The 19,365-nt window shown below is 45.1% G+C and overlaps 1 protein-coding gene across 5 annotated transcripts in view; it reads left to right on the forward strand.

Moving 5' to 3' along the window:
- Window positions 1-7,847: 7,847 nt before the first annotated feature.
- GPR160 (G protein-coupled receptor 160) overlaps window positions 7,848-19,365 on the forward strand; it is a 61,610-nt gene continuing 50,092 nt past the window's right edge. For 2 of the 5 annotated variants that reach the window (XR_007155490.1, XM_047874217.1), the window contains exons 1-2: window positions 7,848-8,044; window positions 8,717-8,844. The gene's annotated coding sequence lies outside the window, so the exon portion shown is untranslated. The other 3 variants (XM_047874218.1, XM_047874219.1, XM_047874220.1) reach the window with 3 other exon arrangements.

Genomic DNA, 19,365 nt, shown 5'->3' on the forward strand with positions numbered 1-19,365 from the left:
TCTAACAGCACACCTAAAGGAACTAGAAGCAGAACAGCAAAGGCAGCCTAAGCCCAGCAGAAGAAGAGAAATAATAAAGATCAGGGCAGAAATAAACAATATAGAAACTAAAAAAACTGTAGAGCAGATCAACGAAACCAAGAGTTGGTTTTTTGAAAAAATAAACAAAATTGACAAACCTCTAGCCAGGCTTCTCAAAAAGAAAAGGGAGATGACCCAAATAGATAAAATCATGAATGAAAATGGAATTATTACAACCAATCCCTCAGAGATACAAACAATTATCAGGGAATACTATGAAAACTTATATGCCAACAAATTGGACAACCTGGAAGAAATGGACGAATTCCTGAACACCCACACGCTTCCAAAACTCAATCAGGAGGAAATAGAAAGCTTGAACAGACCCATAACCAGCGAAGAAATTGAATCGGTTATCAAAAATCTCCCAACAAATAAGAGTCCAGGACCAGATGGCTTCCCAGGGGAGTTCTACCAGACGTTTAAAGCAGAGATCATACCTATCCTTCTCAAGCTATTCCAAGAAATAGAAAGGGAAGGAAAACTTCCAGACTCATTCTATGAAGCCAGTATTACTTTGATTCCTAAACCAGACAGAGACCCAGTAAAAAAAGAGAACTACAGGCCAATATCCCTGATGAATATGGATGCAAAAATTCTCAATAAGATACTAGCAAATCGAATTCAACGGCATATAAAAAGAATTATTCACCATGATCAAGTGGGATTCATTCCTGGGATGCAGGGCTGGTTCAACATTCGCAAATCAATCAACGTGATACATCACATTAACAAAAAAAGAGAGAAGAACCATATGATCCTGTCAATCGATGCAGAAAAGGCCTTCGACAAAATCCAGCACCCTTTCTTAATAAAAACCCTTGAGAAAGTCGGGATAGAAGGAACATACTTAAAGATCATAAAAGCCATTTATGAAAAGCCCACAGCTAACATCATCCTCAACGGGGAAAAACTGAAAGCTTTCTCCCTGAGATCAGGAACACGACAAGGATGCCCACTCTCACCGCTGCTGTTTAACATAGTGCTGGAAGTTCTAGCATCAGCAATCAGACAACAAAAGGAAATCAAAGGCATCAAAATTGGCAAAGATGAAGTCAAGCTTTCGCTTTTTGCAGATGACATGATATTATACATGGAAAATCCGATAGACTCCACCAAAAGTCTGCTAGAACTGATACAGGAATTCAGCAAAGTTGCAGGCTACAAAATCAATGTACAGAAATCAGTTGCATTCTTATACACTAACAATGAAGCAACAGAAAGACAAATAAAGAAACTGATCCCATTCACAATTGCACCAAGAAGCATAAAATACCTAGGAATAAATCTAACCAAAGATGTAAAGGATCTGTATGCTGAAAACTATAGAAAGCTTATGAAGGAAATTGAAGAAGATTTAAAGAAATGGAAAGACATTCCCTGCTCATGGATTGGAAAAATAAATATTGTCAAAATGTCAATACTACCCAAAGCTATCTACACATTCAATGCAATCCCAATCAAAATTGCACCAGCATTCTTCTCGAAACTAGAACAAGCAATCCTAAAATTCATATGGAACCACAAAAGGCCCCGAATAGCCAAAGGAATTTTGAAGAAGAAGACCAAAGCAGGAGGCATCACAATCCCAGACTTTAGCCTCTACTACAAAGCTGTCATCATCAAGACAGCATGGTATTGGCACCAAAACAGACACATAGACCAATGGAATAGAATAGAAACCCCAGAACTAGACCCACAAACGTATGGCCAACTCATCTTTGACAAAGCAGGAAAGAACATCCAATGGAAAAAAGACAGCCTCTTTAACAAATGGTGCTGGGAGAACTGGACAGCAACATGCAGAAGGTTGAAACTAGACCACTTTCTCACACCATTCACAAAAATAAACTCAAAATGGATAAAGGACCTAAATGTGAGACAGGAAACCATCAAAACCTTAGAGGAGAAAGCAGGAAAAGACCTCTCTGACCTCAGCCGTAGCAATCTCTTACTCGACATATCCCCAAAGGCAAGGGAATTAAAAGCAAAAGTGAATTACTGGGACCTTATGAAGATAAAAAGCTTCTGCACAGCAAAGGAAACAACCAACAAAACTAAAAGGCAACCAACGGAATGGGAAAAGATATTCGCAAATGACATATCGGACAAAGGGCTAGTATCCAAAATCTATAAAGAGCTCACCAAACTCCACACCCGAAAAACAAATAACCCAGTGAAGAAATGGGCAGAAAACATGAATAGACACTTCTCTAAAGAAGACATCCGGATGGCCAACAGACACATGAAAAGATGTTCAGCGTCGCTCCTTATCAGGGAAATACAAATCAAAACCACACTCAGGTATCACCTCACGCCAGTCAGAGTGGCCAAAATGAACAAATCAGGAGACTATAGATGCTGGAGAGGATGTGGAGAAACGGGAACCCTCTTGCACTGTTGGTGGGAATGCAAATTGGTGCAGCCGCTCTGGAAAGCAGTGTGGAGGTTCCTCAGAAAATTAAAAATAGACCTACCCTATGACCCAGCAATAGCACTGCTAGGAATTTATCCAAGGGATACAGGAGCACTGTTGCATAGGGCCACTTGTACCCCAATGTTCATAGCAGCACTCTCAACAATAGCCAAATTATGGAAAGAGCCTAAATGTCCATCAACTGATGAATGGATAAAGAAATTGTGGTTTATATACACAATGGAATATTACATGGCAATGAGAAAAAATGAAATATGGCCTTTTGTAGCAACGTGGATGGAACTGGAGAGTGTGATGCTAAGTGAAATAAGCCATACAGAGAAAGACAGATACCATATGGTCTCACTCTTATGTGGATCCTGAGAAACTGAACAGGAACCCATGGGGGAGGGGAAGGAAAAAAAAAAAAGAGGTTAGAATGGGAGAGAGCCAAAGCATAAGAGACTGTTAAAAACTGAGAACAAACTGAGGGTTGATGGGGGGTGGGAGGGAGGAGAGGGTGGGTGATGGGTATTGAGGAGGGCACATTTTGGGATGAGCACTGGGTGTTGTATGGAAACCAATTTGTCAATAAATTTCAGAAAAAAAAAAAAATTTATTCTTCTGCTTAAATTAGATAGAGTAGATTCTGTTGTTTGTCAGAAAGACTTTGTCTGACAAGCCCTTCACATAAGCATTTAAGAAAGACAAGTATGGGGGCTCCTGGGTGGCTCAGTCAGTTGGGTATCTGACTCTTGATTTTTGCTCAAATCTTGATCCCAGGGTCGTGGGATCAAGCCCTGCATCGGGCTCTGTGCTGACAGCATAGAGCCTGCTTGGGATTCTCTTTCTCCCTCTCTCTCTGCCTCTACCCCACTGGTGCTCTCTGCCAAAAGAAATAAATAAACATGTAAAAAAAGAAAGAAAGAAAGAGGGGCACCTGGGTGGTTCAGTCGGTTAAGCATCCAACTCCTGGTTTTGGCTCAGGTCATGATCTCTTGGTTTCATGAGTTTGAGCCCTGAGTTGGGCTCTGCGCTGGCAGCATGGAGCCTGCTTGGTATTCTCCCTCTCCCCTTCTCTCTCTGCCTCTTCCTAACTCATGCTATCTCTGTCTCTCTCAAAATAAATACATAAATAATAATTTAAAAATAAAAGAAAGACAAGTATGTGGTCACAGTGGTGAGTGTGAGGGGAAACTAGTGGTCAGTTGGTAGGAATGTTGTTCCAACCTTTGGAAAGGGCAATTTGGAGGGGTTGAGTAAAATTCGAAACATAAATCCCTGTGGCCCAGAAATTATTCTTCTAGGAGCCTATTTTACATACTTAAACACAACTTTCATTCACTCAACAAATCTATACTGAAAACTGCTAGTTGCTGGAGATACTGCAATAAACGAAACCAATCTCTACTCTCAAAAAAAAAAAAAATCCTTACCCTCTTGGAGTTCACATTCTGAGGCGGAAGAGTGGAGGGAAAACAGTAAAGAAGGTGGACACTTCAAAGATACAGTATGTTAGAAGGTGAAAAGTGCTAAGGGGAAAAGACAATGCAAGAGAGGGAACCAGAAGGTATCAGGCACTTGGTAATTTGTGCTCAGGGAAGACACGCATATGAGTAAAGACTTGAAGGAGGTAGAATATCAAATCATTTGGTATTTGGAAGAAGAGAGTTACAAAAAGAGATGGCAAGTGCAAAGGCCCTGTGGCAGAAGCGTGCCTGGCACACAAATAATAGGCCACAAGGAAGCTAGTATGGCTGGAACAGAGTGGAATATGGAAGGAGACAGCTCAGAGAGGTAATGGCATTGGGGGGCAGACAGAACAGTTTTATAGGCCATTGTAAGGACTGGTTTTCACTCTGAATGAGAAGGAAACCACTGGAAAGTTTTGAGCAGAGAGGGATAATATCTGACCTACGTTTTAACCTGACTATTCCAGCTACTGTGCTGTAGATGGATTGAGGGAGGGCAAGGGCAAACACAGGGAGCTGTTCAGGAGGCTATTCCAATAATACAATCAACAGGAGGGTAGTGGCTTGGAGTTGGTGGGGTGGGGAGGTAACAGTGGAGTGGGGAGACGTGGTCGGCTTACAGGAATTGGCCAAAGCATAGGGACAAAGATGTTCAAGGCAATGTTGTCTGTAATTGAGAGAAACTAAAAATAACCTAAATGTCCAGTAATAGAAGGCAGGTTAAATTAGGCAAGTTAAATTATGGTACTTTTTTTTTTTTTTACTTAAAAACTACGGTTGAAAGCATGTATATTTTTTAAACTAAAAATCTAAGTAATACTAATTTTTATATTTTATTTTATTTTATTTTTGAGAGAGAGAGAGACAGAGTGGGAGCCAAGGAGGGACAGAGAGAGAGAGACATACACAATCTGAAGTAGACTCCAGGCTCCAAGCCATCAGCACCGAGCCCGATGTGGGGCTTGAACCCACGAACTATGAGATCATGACCTGAGCCAACGTAAGATGCTTAACCAACTTGAGCCACCCAGGCTGCCCATGAGTAATGCCAATTTTTAATGTTATTCAATTTCCGCAAAGAGGGATATGAGGTGGTTTCAACAAAAGCATGTTTTTGGACCATGAAAACATCTTGTTTGGTAATTAAAAATACAAACCTAGCAGCATTGAAAATAGAGTTTCTTATTTTAAAAAGATTCAAACAGAAATATGCACTTGCATTTGTTAACCTACGGTACCAGTAATTCATGACTACTTGCTACAAAGCACACAATTCTATTCTTTTACTTTTTTTTTATTTTTCATTTATTTTAAGTAAACTTTATGTCTAAAGTAGGCTTGAACTCATGACCCTGAGATCAAGAGTGGCATGCTCTACTGACTGAACCAGCCAGATGCCCCTCTATTCTTTTTTTAAAAACAACTTTTGGTACAGCAGATATAATCTAGAAATCGAGGAAACAAGAAGATTGAAACTTTAAGATTGACTTTGTTCCAAACCATCTAAGATAAGAATAGGCAAAAATATTTGTCTAGGGGTGAAATTGGAAAGTGGATATGCGATTCTGAATCAACATAAGGCTAGGTATGCATCTGGTGGAGGCCAGGAACTCTATCAATGATCATTTATTAATCACACACCATATGCCAAGTACTGTGCCTTGTGCTTTTATGACAATTCCTAATTTTACAATACATAATCTAGGTTCACAAATTTGCCCAAAGTCATTAGCTAAAAAAAAAAAGAAGAAGAAGAAGAAGAAGGGCTGAAACTCATACTTGGATTGTTGCATTGTCTCATACCAAAACCCATCCTCTTTCGGCTATAATACTCTATATCAGGTAGGGTATCAATCAGGATTTCTTTCTGAGGCTCTTCTTTGGAAGGAATAGTGTATCCATTAGGACTGTATTCAATTGCTTGTAACAAAACCTGACCGAGAGTACGTAAAACAAGTAAGGGAATTATTCTTCTCATGTCTTAAGTGCCGCTCCTCCTTTTTCTGGTGTGTTGCTCTGTGGCCACAAATCGGCTGCACCCCCTCCAACTTCACAACCACCTCACAGCCGGAGGGAAACAGGAGGAACGCTGTGACAACTGCGCAACGGTCCTAAACAGTAAACTCCTCAGGACTCGCTAGGAGACTTCCTCCTACATCTCATTGGCCAGAGTTGAGCCACGTGACTGCTCCGCAAGGCCCTCTGGGAAGATGAGCACTTTTCGCTCCACGTACTGCCTCCCTGACCGAACTCTGCGTGCTCTTAGGAAAGTAGGAGAAATGGGTATTAAGAAGGCAGTGAGCAATGACTGCCCCATGAAGAATATCGGACAGAACAAGAATGTTGGGGGAGGAACAGCGACCTCAGAAGTGCTGCTGGATCTAGTGGATTCCAGGGGCTCTGGGCAACTCTGTTGACGAGTTTTCGTGCAAGAGAGGCAAGGAAATGTTCTGAGCAGCCTTGGGCTCAGCTTCAATTCTGTTTTTACGGAAGGAGAGAATAGATATTGGGGAGCAACCAAGGGCTCTGCCTCAGTCCCGCCACAGGCCCCTGAGACAGGGTTCCCCTTGGGAAGGGGTCTGATGTGCACAGTCGTGTGCTCCGGAATCATTTCTAGACAGGAGGGGTCTGGGGCAGTTAACTCAGGCTTTGGGGGATGGAGGGAGAGCAGTAGGCACTCGAGGATACTTGGGGATGCTGGGAGCATCTGAAGACAAATTCGGTCTCCTGGATTGGCTGGAAAGTGCCAGTAAGAGTGCGGCTAGCCCCTCAAAGTCACCTCTTCCCAGCCCTGTCACTAGTCTTCATTTTCCTCTTGGATGAATAATAACCCTACCTTGTAGGGTTGGTGCGAGCTTAGTTTGACGTGATGCTTGTCCACCTCCTGTTTTATATACACTCCATAGACGGCGGCTGTTGTTTTTGAGAGGAACATAATCTGGCCCCCTCACGCTCGCTGCTCAACCTCAGCTCACATCCTCTCCTTCTCAGCTATGCTGAGTCACATGCCTTTTCTCTATCAGAACGTGCACACCCTGCCCAGCTTTCTGCTTCTGGCTTTGCTCACGGTGACATCTCGGCTGAAACACTTCACATCCTGGAGAATCCTATGGTCCTTTACTACACCAGCTCACCTCCAGGAATTCTCTGGGGAAGTCCTCAGTTCCAGTAGCTTCGCACACTTAAACTTCTGCCAAGGCTCGGTTCTTATTGCACCCTCTGGCGGGCGTTTACTAGATTCCTCCTAGAGCCAGTCCAGGCTTTCTGAGGGGTTAAAAAAAAGGCCCAGGCCACTCCCCTTGTTCAAGGTTCTGCATGAAAAGGAGGAGGAAATTGTGCCACATTTTAAATGTTTAGACGACTGGGAACTTGTAGGTGTTCAACAAATAGTTGTTGAATAAATACAATATTTTAGCACCGTTGTTTATAAAAAAAAAAAGAATGCAATGTAATTGTGCTATTTGCAAATGTGCTATTTGCAGTTTATATAAAACTGTGAATTCATAGTGCACTGCAGGCTTTGCTTAGTGGCATGCATATTTCAGGTTCTGTCACCCTGCGTGTACCTTCATTTGGAGACAACTGCCAATGGCCCTGCCCACCCTACTGGGGACGTAGATTCTCCTTGGGTTGGGGCTGGGGCTGGGGCTTCAACGCCTGGTACACGGCAGGGGGTGTCACTAAGCGGCGAGTGGCTGCAGCTCTCCCCTTTCTCTACCCTTCTCCCAAGGATCCGGGGTGGCGGCTTCCATCGTTTGTCGCCGCCCCACCGGCAGGCGGCGCCCCTCCGGCCAGCCTCCCGGCGGGGTCGCAACGGGGCGTGCGTTTTCAAAGTCGGCCCCCAGCGGACGCCCGCGCTTCCTGGCGCCAGGCGGCTAGCCGGCCGCAGCTGGGGCTTCGGGGCCGGACTCGCTGCCCCCGCCCTCCTCCTTTGAGCGCTCGGGGCGGAGCCGGGCGGGCGCGCGGGGCTCCCGCCCCTCTCTCGGCGGTCACCTGGGGCCGGGCGCAGCAGGTGCCTGCTCTGGCACCCAGCGCCGGGAACGCGGAGCGCACGCCGGAAACCGCTGCACTTCGGGTGAGTGCGGGGGCCGGCGCCCGGCGGTTCGCACCTGCTTGCTCGCCCCGGGGTCCAGAATGGTCAGCGGCGCCCGCGTTTTCTCCAGCGCGCGTTGTGCGCGTCGAGGAAGGAGACGAATTTCTCTTACAGGGATTCAGAAGCTGGGGTTTACTACTTAAGAGATCCTGGAGTGGGGCGGAGGGCCCTTGGCGGAAAGCTGCAGACGCCCGAGCCTGACCGCTTCGGATTGGGGGTTATCGCGTAGCCTTCGCGCCGGCGGTCTGTAGTGGGTTTCTGGTCCGGGGTCCGTGGCTTGGGTTGGCCAGACATTCACACCCTGTTTCCAGTGGAGATAGCTTTTCAGCATACACAGGTGATGTAGAAATGGTCTATGTAATTTTCCTCCCCTGGCACCCAGAGGTGGATGTAATCAGTCACGTACACAGACGCACGTGTGTTCGTTGGGGCGGACTCCACGTCCCCTCTCTTGGCCCTTCGGCGTTGGGGACCGTGCCCCCGCGCGCGCCGGCACAGAGATTAAGCCCCAAGATTTTCCAGGGCTGTTTGTTCTACGAGACCGTGGTACCCTGATTCGTTCCTCTATCCTGGCTGGCTCAGAATTCCTTCTAGATAACCTGGGGCTGCTTTCCGGAACTCGTCCGCTGAAGCTCCTTTTTCTCACCTGGGCAGGTGGCCCTGGGAGGCGGCAGCTGGGTCCAACCCCGGAATTCCGGAGGCGACCGCCAGGACCTAGCCCGCGGAGGAAGGTCCTGCGAGGAAACCGGCTCGCTCCGCCCCACCTTTTGCAAAAGACTCGGGTAAGGCTGGGATATGCTCTAACCTCATAAATAAACCCACACGGATCAGAATTGCAAAGGACGCGTGCTTGAGTGGCCCTGAGGATTGCTAATCGCTTCAGGTCAAATCGTTTCGCTTGTACTTCTCAGATTTTTTTTTTCTAAACGTATTTAATTACAAAAATGACTGCTTAATATACGTGTCTGACGTTTTTTAAACAAGCCTTTAAGACCGGAGTCTCTTTGTGGTATCCCCAGAGTTGAATCATTGGGAATTTGCCACTAGGGATCAGCGCGGCTGCCGTGAGAATCACGGGGAAGAGGGAACCTGCGGTTTAAACACTGTTGAAGAGACGTGACACAGCAGTGCAGTCCGTCTGCGAACGTTGGTTGGATCCTGATTCGAAGGGGAGAAGTTCATGAAACATTGAGCCAATAAAAGAAATGTGTACTGGTCAGTTGATCGTACAAGTAAATATTAGTTTTGTTTAGTTATTTTTGGTAATGGTGTTAGGATTGTGGTTGTTAAAAAAAAACCCTTTAAAAATACATACTGAAGTTGAAATATAGATGGAGGGTTTGCTTCAAAATAAACCACTTTGGGGCAACACTGTTAGTGGAAAAGTGAGGGGGGAGCTCCAAAGGAGATTGGCTGTGAGTTGTTAATAGTTGAAGCGGGATGAAGGGTGGGGTATGGAATTCCTGACACTATTGTCTCTACTTTCCTATGTTTGGCATTTTCCTTTAAAAGTAACACCACCACCACCACAGCCAGCGGAGCTTTTGTTTGTTTGTTTTCCTGACGGTAGGTTTGGAAGGCACCACCAGTGAGTGTTTCTAGAAGAGATTCAAGGCCTTCCACAGACCCTCACTCTTTGTAAATCGGGTGTAAAACCTGCCTCTTCAGACTCCTAAAACTTCTTTTTCTCCCTCGTGGGGTGCTGCTTTATTTTGCTCAGAAGGCATAGGGTGTTTGCTGAGTGCGACAGAGCTAAGGGGATCAAGTTGATGCAGGTGGATGCTGGGTCAGCCCTTTTGATACAAAGGGTATTAGCAAGCCTAGGGGTTGAGTTGTGTCCAGACAGACAGGTTGTGTAAAATGTGGTAGCAGTTTTTCTGAGCTGCCCAAATCCTTTCCAAGTTATGCATGTCAAGAAACAGCTCAGAGTAGTATACACAGTACTTATCCATTTAACATTCGTGTATACTTTTGGAAGCATGGTATATACATCAGTAAAGAGTGTACATTATAAAAACAAATCACTAGGTAAGCGGAGGTCTACTTATTGCCTGAAAGAGATCTTAACCTATTTGTATTGCCATTTTCACCTTGTTTGCCCCAGGCTAAACACTTGAAAGTGTTTAGCAAAGAAGCGACCCCTAAAACATTCTGTGGTGTTCTTTTTCCTTTACCAGAACCTTGCTTTGAAGGAGGGGCTGGGTGGGAGGAGTAATATGTGTATATTCATCCAACTTGCTCATTTTTTTCCTCTAGATTTATTATACAATTCCTGCTCATTCTGTCATGCTTGATTGGTGATTTGGAAACATGGCGATTGCATGAGGGAGCTTTTAAAGTTTGGGGTGGGGAGAGGCATACTCCTGAAAGGTAAAAATCCTTAGTAGCTTCAGCGGAACTGATTTTAATGCTTCTTTGCTTTTAAGAGAAAACCTGTCCGTAATAGTTGAAAGTTGAAGTGTTGGTGCTCCTGGGTGGCTTAGTCGGTTGGGCGTCTGATTTCTGCTCAGGTCATGATCCCACGGTTCGTGGGTTCGAGCCCCCCATTGGGTTCTATGCTGACAGCTCAGAGCCTGGGCCCTGCTTCGGATTCTGTGTCTCCCTCTCTCTCTGTCCCTTTCCCCTTCATGCTCTGTCTCTCTCTCAGAAGTAAATAAACATTAAAAAAAAAAAAAGTTGAAATGTTAGATCAGGCCCCTCAGCCTAGACCTTGCTGGTGTAGTCCCATTCGTGTAAAAGAAGTTGTAAAGATGCATTAAGTCAGTCAGTTGAGGAAATGCCAAAGCATGTCCCACTTTTGTCAAAGGGTGTGGAAAATAAGAGAATTGACAAAAATCCCCGTGCGTTTGGAAAATGTCATGGTGATGGTACTTCAATGAATGTGTTTGGCCTGCGGCTCAGTTTTGTTTGTGTGAGGAAAAGAAACATTGCAGCTGTTAAGTGACTTGACTTTCTTCCTCTTGTCTAAAACAAGGCATGGAGAGAGAAAACAGACTTGCTGGGCCCTTAAGTGACCAGGCAGTGACCTAATGTTTCCTCACCTCTGTGTAAGGATGGTGGGATTGGACCCTGGGGAGTTGATTGCTAATCGCTGTTTTAAAGAATTACCACACCTGTGACTCCATCTTCTCCCCACATCACCTTACGGAAGGGGATAAACACATTTAGGAAAGCAGATTGCTGCTTTGTTGGCCTCGAAATGAGAGGAAAGGGTGTTAGCAATCAAGCCGATCATACTTTTCTAAGTTGTAAGCGCCCTGTTTTTATCTGCACCACTTCATCCCATCCTGTGAGGTAGAGCCTCAGTGCTGGGTGATTATTCTAGTTTCAAACAGATGAAAACCATGAAATCTGAAGAGGCTAAGATTAGGCTAAATCGTTTCTTTAGAGTTACGGGGGAAGGAAATTTGACATTTATGAAGAGTTCATGGTAGTCTTTGCACACACGTTTTTAATTCTCACAAATCTCCCATCAGCCCATTTTGCAGATGGCGTGGTAGCTAAGTAAGGTTAATGGTGGACTTGGAGTCTTGCAGCTAAGAAAAGCAGAGCCAGGATTCAAACTCAAATCTGTTGGGTCTTCGCATGGATTCTCCAGCCCCTCCGCTGTCCATACTGCCTTTTGCAGACCGCTAAGCTACACACCCAAGAGTTGGTTAGTCAGTCTAGGTGAACTGTCTTTTGACTACATTCAACTGCCTTGGTTACAGACGGGGTCTGGGCCACATGCAACCAACAGAAGTTTTATCGGGCCAGCAGAAAGTCAAAACAAAACAAAACAAAAAACAACAACCAAAAAAACCACTGAATCAGTGTTGAAAATTGGGAGATTTCACATGTGCTGCCCCCAGGAATTCCCAAAGGCAGTTCTAGAGCAGAGTCGTGCCCCCTTGTTCCCCTGGCCTCCGCTACTCCCTGAAGTGTCCCCAGCTTTGAGACAGGGCTCCGTCACACTCACAATGTTGTTTCTTCTACAGTGAGCAGTCTTTTTATGCATCTGTCCAAAAGGGGATAACAAAAATAGGTTGAGAAGCTCTTGTCCCAAGAAAAATGGGAAAGCGCATATTCACCTGAGGGAATGAAGAAGAGTCTTGTTTTCTCTGCAGTGTTTCTATGTCAGAAAGATACAGGCTGTGTCATCATTTCCCCCAAACCCTGCCTGCTGTGCTTATTACACAGAACTCGAGAGTTTCCTACCCCTGCTATACAACCCAGATGGAGTGATGTGTGGGCAAGACACAGAGGAAAGGGGTACCCCCAGTACCCAAACCACTAACTCTCTGTGAGTGGGAATATGGGTCTTGTGCACCAGGGTGTTCCGTGGGGAGAGGACGCCAGCAAGCCCTCCCTCTTTAAGCAACCTGACACTGGGACCCATGTGGATCCTCCAGTTCATGCGTTGGCTCTCCATAGCCGCTCTGAGGATTCCCAGGATTTGCAGGGGCGCTCCCCACTCTCCCATCACCGCCCACCGGTCTGCAGCCAGTGACAGGTCCGCTCCTACCCGCTGCTTAGGCATAGCCCCATCTGAAGCCTCTGCAGGAATGAGGAACTGAGGTGCCCACAGCCCAGCCTTTGAGAGATTCCTGTGAGGCAAGTTGAAGGATGGCCTGATTTCCTCATCTTGAAACTTTCAGTTAAGGGTCATGGAACAGATGTTCTCACCTCTGTCCATATCTGGAGTTTTATTACAGTTGAAGCTTCCTTTCTGATCTTTGTTTCCTTCCCCTGAATTCTGAATGTTCATAGATCTGGGGTGTGGGCAGGGGGTGGGTAGAAAAGAGAAAAATACCCTAAATGAAACCCTGTCGGAGTGGTTTTGAGGAAATGTCAGGTGATGTTTTGAGGCCTTTGTTACTAGAACTGTCAATGTAGGCATGTACTTACCCTAACATGATAAGAAAGAAGAATGGAGGGCTGCAAGTAGAATGTCTTGTTTAGTTGAAAGTAAGTTGAGAGACTGAGCTGTGTGGGAAATGCTAGAACAGCTGGTTGATTGGATCTTTTCCGGAGAACTCGGATCCAGGTTTGTGGGTGCCTGCTCCCTCAGATAGGTGATTACTAAGGCCCTTGCCAACTGACAGATGGCATGGGAAAGCGGGTTGATTGCTTATTGGCCAGACCAAACAGAGGTGAGGCCGTGCGATCCTGAGTATGGACTCTCACGAGATCACTGTATTATTTCCGGTTCTTCTGCTGCCTAGCTGTGTGTCCTTGACCTACTTTTTTCAAACCACTCTGAGCCCCAGTTTTCTCCTGTGTAAAATAATAATACCCATCTTGTAGGGCTGTGTGTATTCCATGACCCATCAGGTGTTATGGAATAAGGATTCACCATGGGTCCGCTCTTACTGTTGTTGGTAGAGCTTGCCTCCTTCAATTTTGCTTTTATTTGTAGGACTTTCCCCCACAGTTTTAGAAGGCAGGCTATAGGGTAGAGATGGTTCCCAGCTCTGATCTCCCTGTTTTCAGAGTGAGCCAAGAGCTGTCCCTCTGAGCAGCCTCATGGCCTTAGTTAGAGAAATGTTCTACAGGACAAACCCTAACAGGGTGTTTGGTGTAGCCACAGCTTTGCAATTGATGAAGAGAGCTAGGCCTGAGCCCATGGCTGTGAACCCTGAGCTTTGGCTCTGTTGTTGGGGGATTAAAATCTGCACAGACTCTGGAAAAGAGACGGACTCTCCTGGCATTCCGTGTGGGTGCAGACCCGTCCTGTTGTGGAAGAACAGGCTGATGTCAGCGTGGAATAGGGAGACGCAGGAGTCCCAGCCCCACCTCTGCCACTGCTTTGTGGGGGCTCGTGGCAGACAGAGCACTCTGCGGCCACTCTGCGGCCAGTGCCTCGCTGTCAGCTGGGGATGAGCGTTCCTCGCAGGAGTGTTGTGAGAGGCTAACAAAAATTCTGTGAAATCCTGACACAGGTACAGTGACATACTGTGTCCCACTTGCCCCATGTTAGCAGTGAGATCATAGAGCAGGTAGACCAGCAGGTTTACCTTTTAACCTGGAGAAGTAATAAAGAGGCTATTAATTTTTACATAGCATTTTGTAGTTTTAAAAAAAGAGCTAATTTGATCACTGACCAGTGATGCAGGTTTATGTATTTGTATTTGTTTCTGTTGCCTTTTGTTGCCTATCAGGAGAGGGACACAAGCGAAGTGAGGTTCAGGCCAGAAACGAACCCAGAAATGGGAACAAGGCAAAGGGCTATTCATTTTGCTTTATTAGAGAAGGTAAACGTGAGTTTGTATTCCTTATGCCCTTAAGGAATCCTGAGGAGCCTGATATCCTGGGGAGGGAAAGGGAGAGATTGATAATTGGGGTGTTCCTGAGAAGCAGAAAACATCCATTCTGTACAGGGAGGCTGAATGGAGGGGTGGCCAGCACCCCCCAATCAGCCAAGACAGAGGTTGCTCCTGTTGACAGCTTCTGCCCAGACCTGTTCGTGGAAGTGCCAGCTGGGGGTCAGGGAGAAAGGTAGTGGGCGGTTGGTCTCCTTCCTCCTGCCCCTTGTCCAGACTTGTCGGCTCTGCGCTCCAGCCTGCCCTCGTTAAACCCATTGTCTTTCTCCTTATTTCTCTTATTCCACTCCCAGCCGGGTGGTCCAGTGAGCCCTCTTACAGCCTCGCGCTCCCACCCCATCCCCCAACTAATAGGCTCCCAAGCCTCCTCCCTGTGATGAGGTGTTTGGGGTGACCGTGGGGTTTGTGGGGTCCAGAGCGATGACCAAGAAAGAATTCTTGAAGACATCTTTGCAAAAAGGTGATTTTATTGAAGCATAGGAACAGGACCCGAGGGCCGGAAGAGCTGCCCCGGGGCCATGAGGAGAGACTGGTTACATACTACCCTGTTGGGGGAGACAAAGTTCTGGGGAAGTTTCCAGTGAGATTTTCATATGCTAAAGAAGACTCACAGGATACTGGAGGCCTTGGCTAGTGTCAAGCTAAGGTTATTTTTCCCTCTACAAAGCATTAGCATTAAGACAGTAGGGACTTCCTGGAGGAACTTGTTACTCTGCTAGCCTCAGGTATTTGTCAATGGGCTGCAGGTTATAAGGAAATTTAGTTCGATCTGCCATTTCCTTATGCCTTTGTTTCCCACATCACTATGGGGGGGTGATGGAGACTTGGGTCCTGCGGGACTATGATCTCTATCAGTTAACCAATTGTTTTCCACCTTCCCTTTGTTCTTGGGCCACCAGGAGTGCCCGAGGAATACCACACATACTCCACCTGGTGGGGTGGGGGGGGCGGGCGGGCAGTGTTTGTGGCCTGTTAGCTTGCCTTATGCTCCCTCATCACCTGTAACCAGCCCTTGAATGGGTTTCTCTCTGCTGCCAACTCCATTTTCCATTGGTATCCTTGCATCCATGATCGTAATCACATGCAAGCTCCTTCCTGTCAATTTGCTTTTATTCTGGAAAGGAGAAAGGGAAAAAAAATCCTCTATTACCCCACTATTCAAGGACCCAAAGACATGAACGTTTTGGTGTATTTCTTGCCAGTTTTGTTGCATTTTACTATTTGCTTTTTAAAAAAAAATAATTTTAACATTTTATAAACATTTAATTCATTTTATGTTAGCATTTAAACAAAGTTCTCATACTGTGATTAAAATTTATCATTCCATTTTTCATGTGTTTATAAATATTATAAATATTATTTGTAATAATTGCGTGCTATTTCAGGCTTTTTTTTTTTAAGCCATCCTCTTAATATTAGAGAACTAGGTGGTTGCTTATTTTTTGGTATTGTAAATCATTCCAAGTTGCATTACATAAACCTGTGATTCTGTGATATAATAAGAAATAAATATATTTGGCCTTCATCCAAGGTTCTGGTACCAAGCTCCTGGTGAGGGGAGTGTCTTTTGTTATTCAGAGTAAGTACCTTTCCATTACACTCAAATTTATGCTAATGAGGCAACTCTAAGGGCTGGTTGCCAGGGGAGCCAACCCTGTGATTAGAGGGGTGGGACTTTCAGCACCGTCCCCACCCCCTTCCCCTCAGCACCCCCCCCCCCCCCCAGGGGGCTGGAGATCATCTTAATAACTAATGGCCAGCTATTTAATCAGTCATGCCTATGTAATGGAGGTTGGTGATCCATCAAGATGCTGGGAGGGTGATGTGCCCGGAGTGGGCACAGAAGCTCTGCACCCTTTCCCTGTACCTTGCTCTGTGCATCTCTTCCAATTGGCTGTTCCTGAATTGTATCCCTTATAATAAACCAGTAATAGTAAAGTGTTGGTCTCAGTTCCAAGAGCTGTTAACAAGCCCGAGGAGGGGGATGTAGGCACCCCCAATTTTTAACTTGGTAGACGTGTAGGTGACAACCTGGCCTTGTGGCTGGCTGGCATCTGAAGTGGGAAGCAGCCTTCTTGTGGGGCTGAGCCCTCACCCTGTGTGGCCTCCGCTAACTCTGGGTGGTGTCAGATCTGCTTGGTGTGGAAAACCTCACAAGTTTGGTGGTAAGATGTGTTATGTGTGGGGACAGTGCTTTTTACCTTCTGATTCCATTTCACATTATTTGGAATGGACTCCTGTAAGAATAATTACCGAGTCCCAGGTTTTGAATAGTGAGTTTTCTTTCTGATTACAAAAGCAATGAATTTTCATGGCGAAGGATCCGGTGAGTGTAGGGGGTGTAAAAAGTAAATGTGCCCATCCCGTGACCAACCAGAAAGTCACTGTTGGTGTAGCTTGTCTGTCCTGCAGGATGTGTGCATCCACAGCTTTGCTAGTCCACGTGTGGCCCATGGACAGCAGCCTGGACATCGCCTGGGAACTTGTTAGGAATGCAGAACCTCTGGCCCATGCCAGACATTGAATCAGGATCCATTTTTTAACAAGACCCACATTCAAGTTTGAGAAGTGTTGGTTTACAAGGCCGTGATCCTACCAATCACAGGGTTCTGGCATTGATTAACTCTGATCTGTGTATATACACACGTTTTTCCTGTTCACCCAGTATTGAGATGGTACTCTACCACTGGTTTTCAGCCTCCCAACCCCTCTGCCCTAAGACCATCTGAGGACAAGAGCTCACTCCCCTCAGTAACACGGATTTCAGGATCAGCAGAATCTCTGGGAAGCAGGGGGAATACCACGATGCTCCCCTGTGAGAAGCCCTGATATATACAGCTTTTAGCTTGCTTCTATCATTGAACATCATATTGTCAGCATTTTCTAATACTCTTTCCTGCAAAGCTTGTCTTTCATGTCTGCAGATAGTGTGACTATCATAATTCATCTGACTACTTCCCTGCTTTAGGCATTTAAGTTTTTTTGATTCTTTTGAGGGAGGAGAGTGTTCTGTAGGCTATTATAAGTATGCTCTAGTGAGCTGCTCGTACAGTACTTCCTTCCTTCAACTCTGATTATTTCCTTATGATAAATCCCTGGAGTGGAGTTAACTGGGTCAAAAGCCACGAACATTTTAAACACTCTTTAAAAATCTACCAGGAGTGTAGGAAGTACCCCGACACCGAACCGTTCTGCGCAGTGGTTAGTGTGGTCTGTAGACAGACTCTTTGGGGAGCAGAGGTCATGGCTCATTCAGCATCACCCCTCCAGGCCTGGCTTAGACCAGACTCTAGGTTATGACTCTAAGGGGGGTTGGGAGAGTGGAAGGGAAGTTACTGGAAGGGTGGTGGCTTCCTGTGGTGGTGGCCTTCCCTTCCTCCTAGCCTGAGGCTTGAGTTGTAAGAGATGCCACAGCTGTGGCATCCAGAGATGCCTGGATCTGGCCACAGCTCCAGGTCTATCTTACAGTGGTGAGGGGCAGGGTGGGGGGGGGGGTGGGCTGTGTGTGTGTGTGTGTGTGTGTGTGTGTACATACATACGTACCTGTAGTTGAGGCCTGACTCTGTTGGACTTGACTGGCCCTTGACTTGGTTTTGCTTCCTAAGTCTCAGACTATTAGGCTGTCTAACACTTTTTCTTCCCATGACTAGACCAAGAAACTCACATTAAGCAAACATTCTGAGAGGTCCACTATGATTCTGACATAAAGAAAAAGTGAAATATCAGCATTGTAATTGAGTTGCAATTTGGACTTGGATGCCTGGAAAATATTTTTGGCCCTCCATAAATATTTTTGAAGTGAATGAATGAATGAATATACAAAGAATAAATGAGTCTGATTCTGTTTCCATAACATACAGAAGTTGAATATATATGTGTGTATTATATGACATAATTAAAGCATTTAAAAATGAGTATTGAATCATTAGCCACTCATTTTTATTAACTATTTGACATGTTATGATTTCCGAATAGACACACACATAACCATACCTTCTGGAAATAAGTGTGATTGATTGATTCAGAGTTTGTCTAATAGTAAAGTTTTTATAGAGTTTTGGGAGGAATTTTTAATCATTTAAAAGTTTATTGAGGTACATACAGTAAAATTCACAGATCTTAAGTGTTGTGTTTTGATCAGTGTATGCACCCATATAAACATCCCAGTCAAGATCCAGAACATTTTCATGCTCCAGAAAGTTCTCTCATGCCCCTTTGCAGTCAATCTCCCTACCCTAGAGGCAACTGCTGTCCTGATTTCTAGTGCCATACATGAGCATTGCCTGTTCTTTTTTCTTTTTTTAAGTTTTTTAAAATTTATTTTTGAGAAAGAGACAGTGTGAGTGGGAGAGGGGCAAAGTGAGAGACACAGAATCTGAAGCAGGCTCTAGGCTCTGAGCTGTTAGCACAGAGCCTGATGTGGGGCTAGAACTTGTGAACCACGAGATGGTGACCTGAGCTAAAGTTGGACGCTTAACCGACTAAGCCACCCAGGCGCCCCGACTTTGCCTGTTCTTGAACTTCGCATTTATGAAACATAATTTACATTATATACAAATATAATATTTGTAAATGGAATAGTCTACATTAGAACAAAACTGCCTTTTGTCAACAGGTTTTTGAGATTCATGCATATTTTGTGTTTCAGTAATTTGTTTTTTATTAATAACTAATACTTTTTTTTCTATACCACAATTTTTCCATTCTCCTTGGAAGAGCGTTTGGGTTGTTTCCAGTTTGAGGCCATTATGATGAATAAAGCTGCTATGAACAATCTTGTACAAAGTTTTAAAACAAACTGTTTTAGGGGGGTGTAATTTACATGCCATAACATCCATCCATCATAAGTGTACAGTTCAGTTATCCTTATAGACTTTTACACCCATTACCACATTCTAATTTTAGAACATTTCTGTCACTCCCAAGGTTTCTTCATGCCAGTTTACAGTCAGTCCTCTCCTCTAAGCCAGGACAGCCATTACTCTTTCTGTGTCTTGCCTT

The sequence above is a fragment of the Prionailurus viverrinus genome, chromosome C2 (genome assembly GCF_022837055.1).
Source record: "Prionailurus viverrinus isolate Anna chromosome C2, UM_Priviv_1.0, whole genome shotgun sequence".
In the NCBI taxonomy this organism is placed as follows: Eukaryota; Metazoa; Chordata; class Mammalia; order Carnivora; family Felidae; genus Prionailurus; species Prionailurus viverrinus.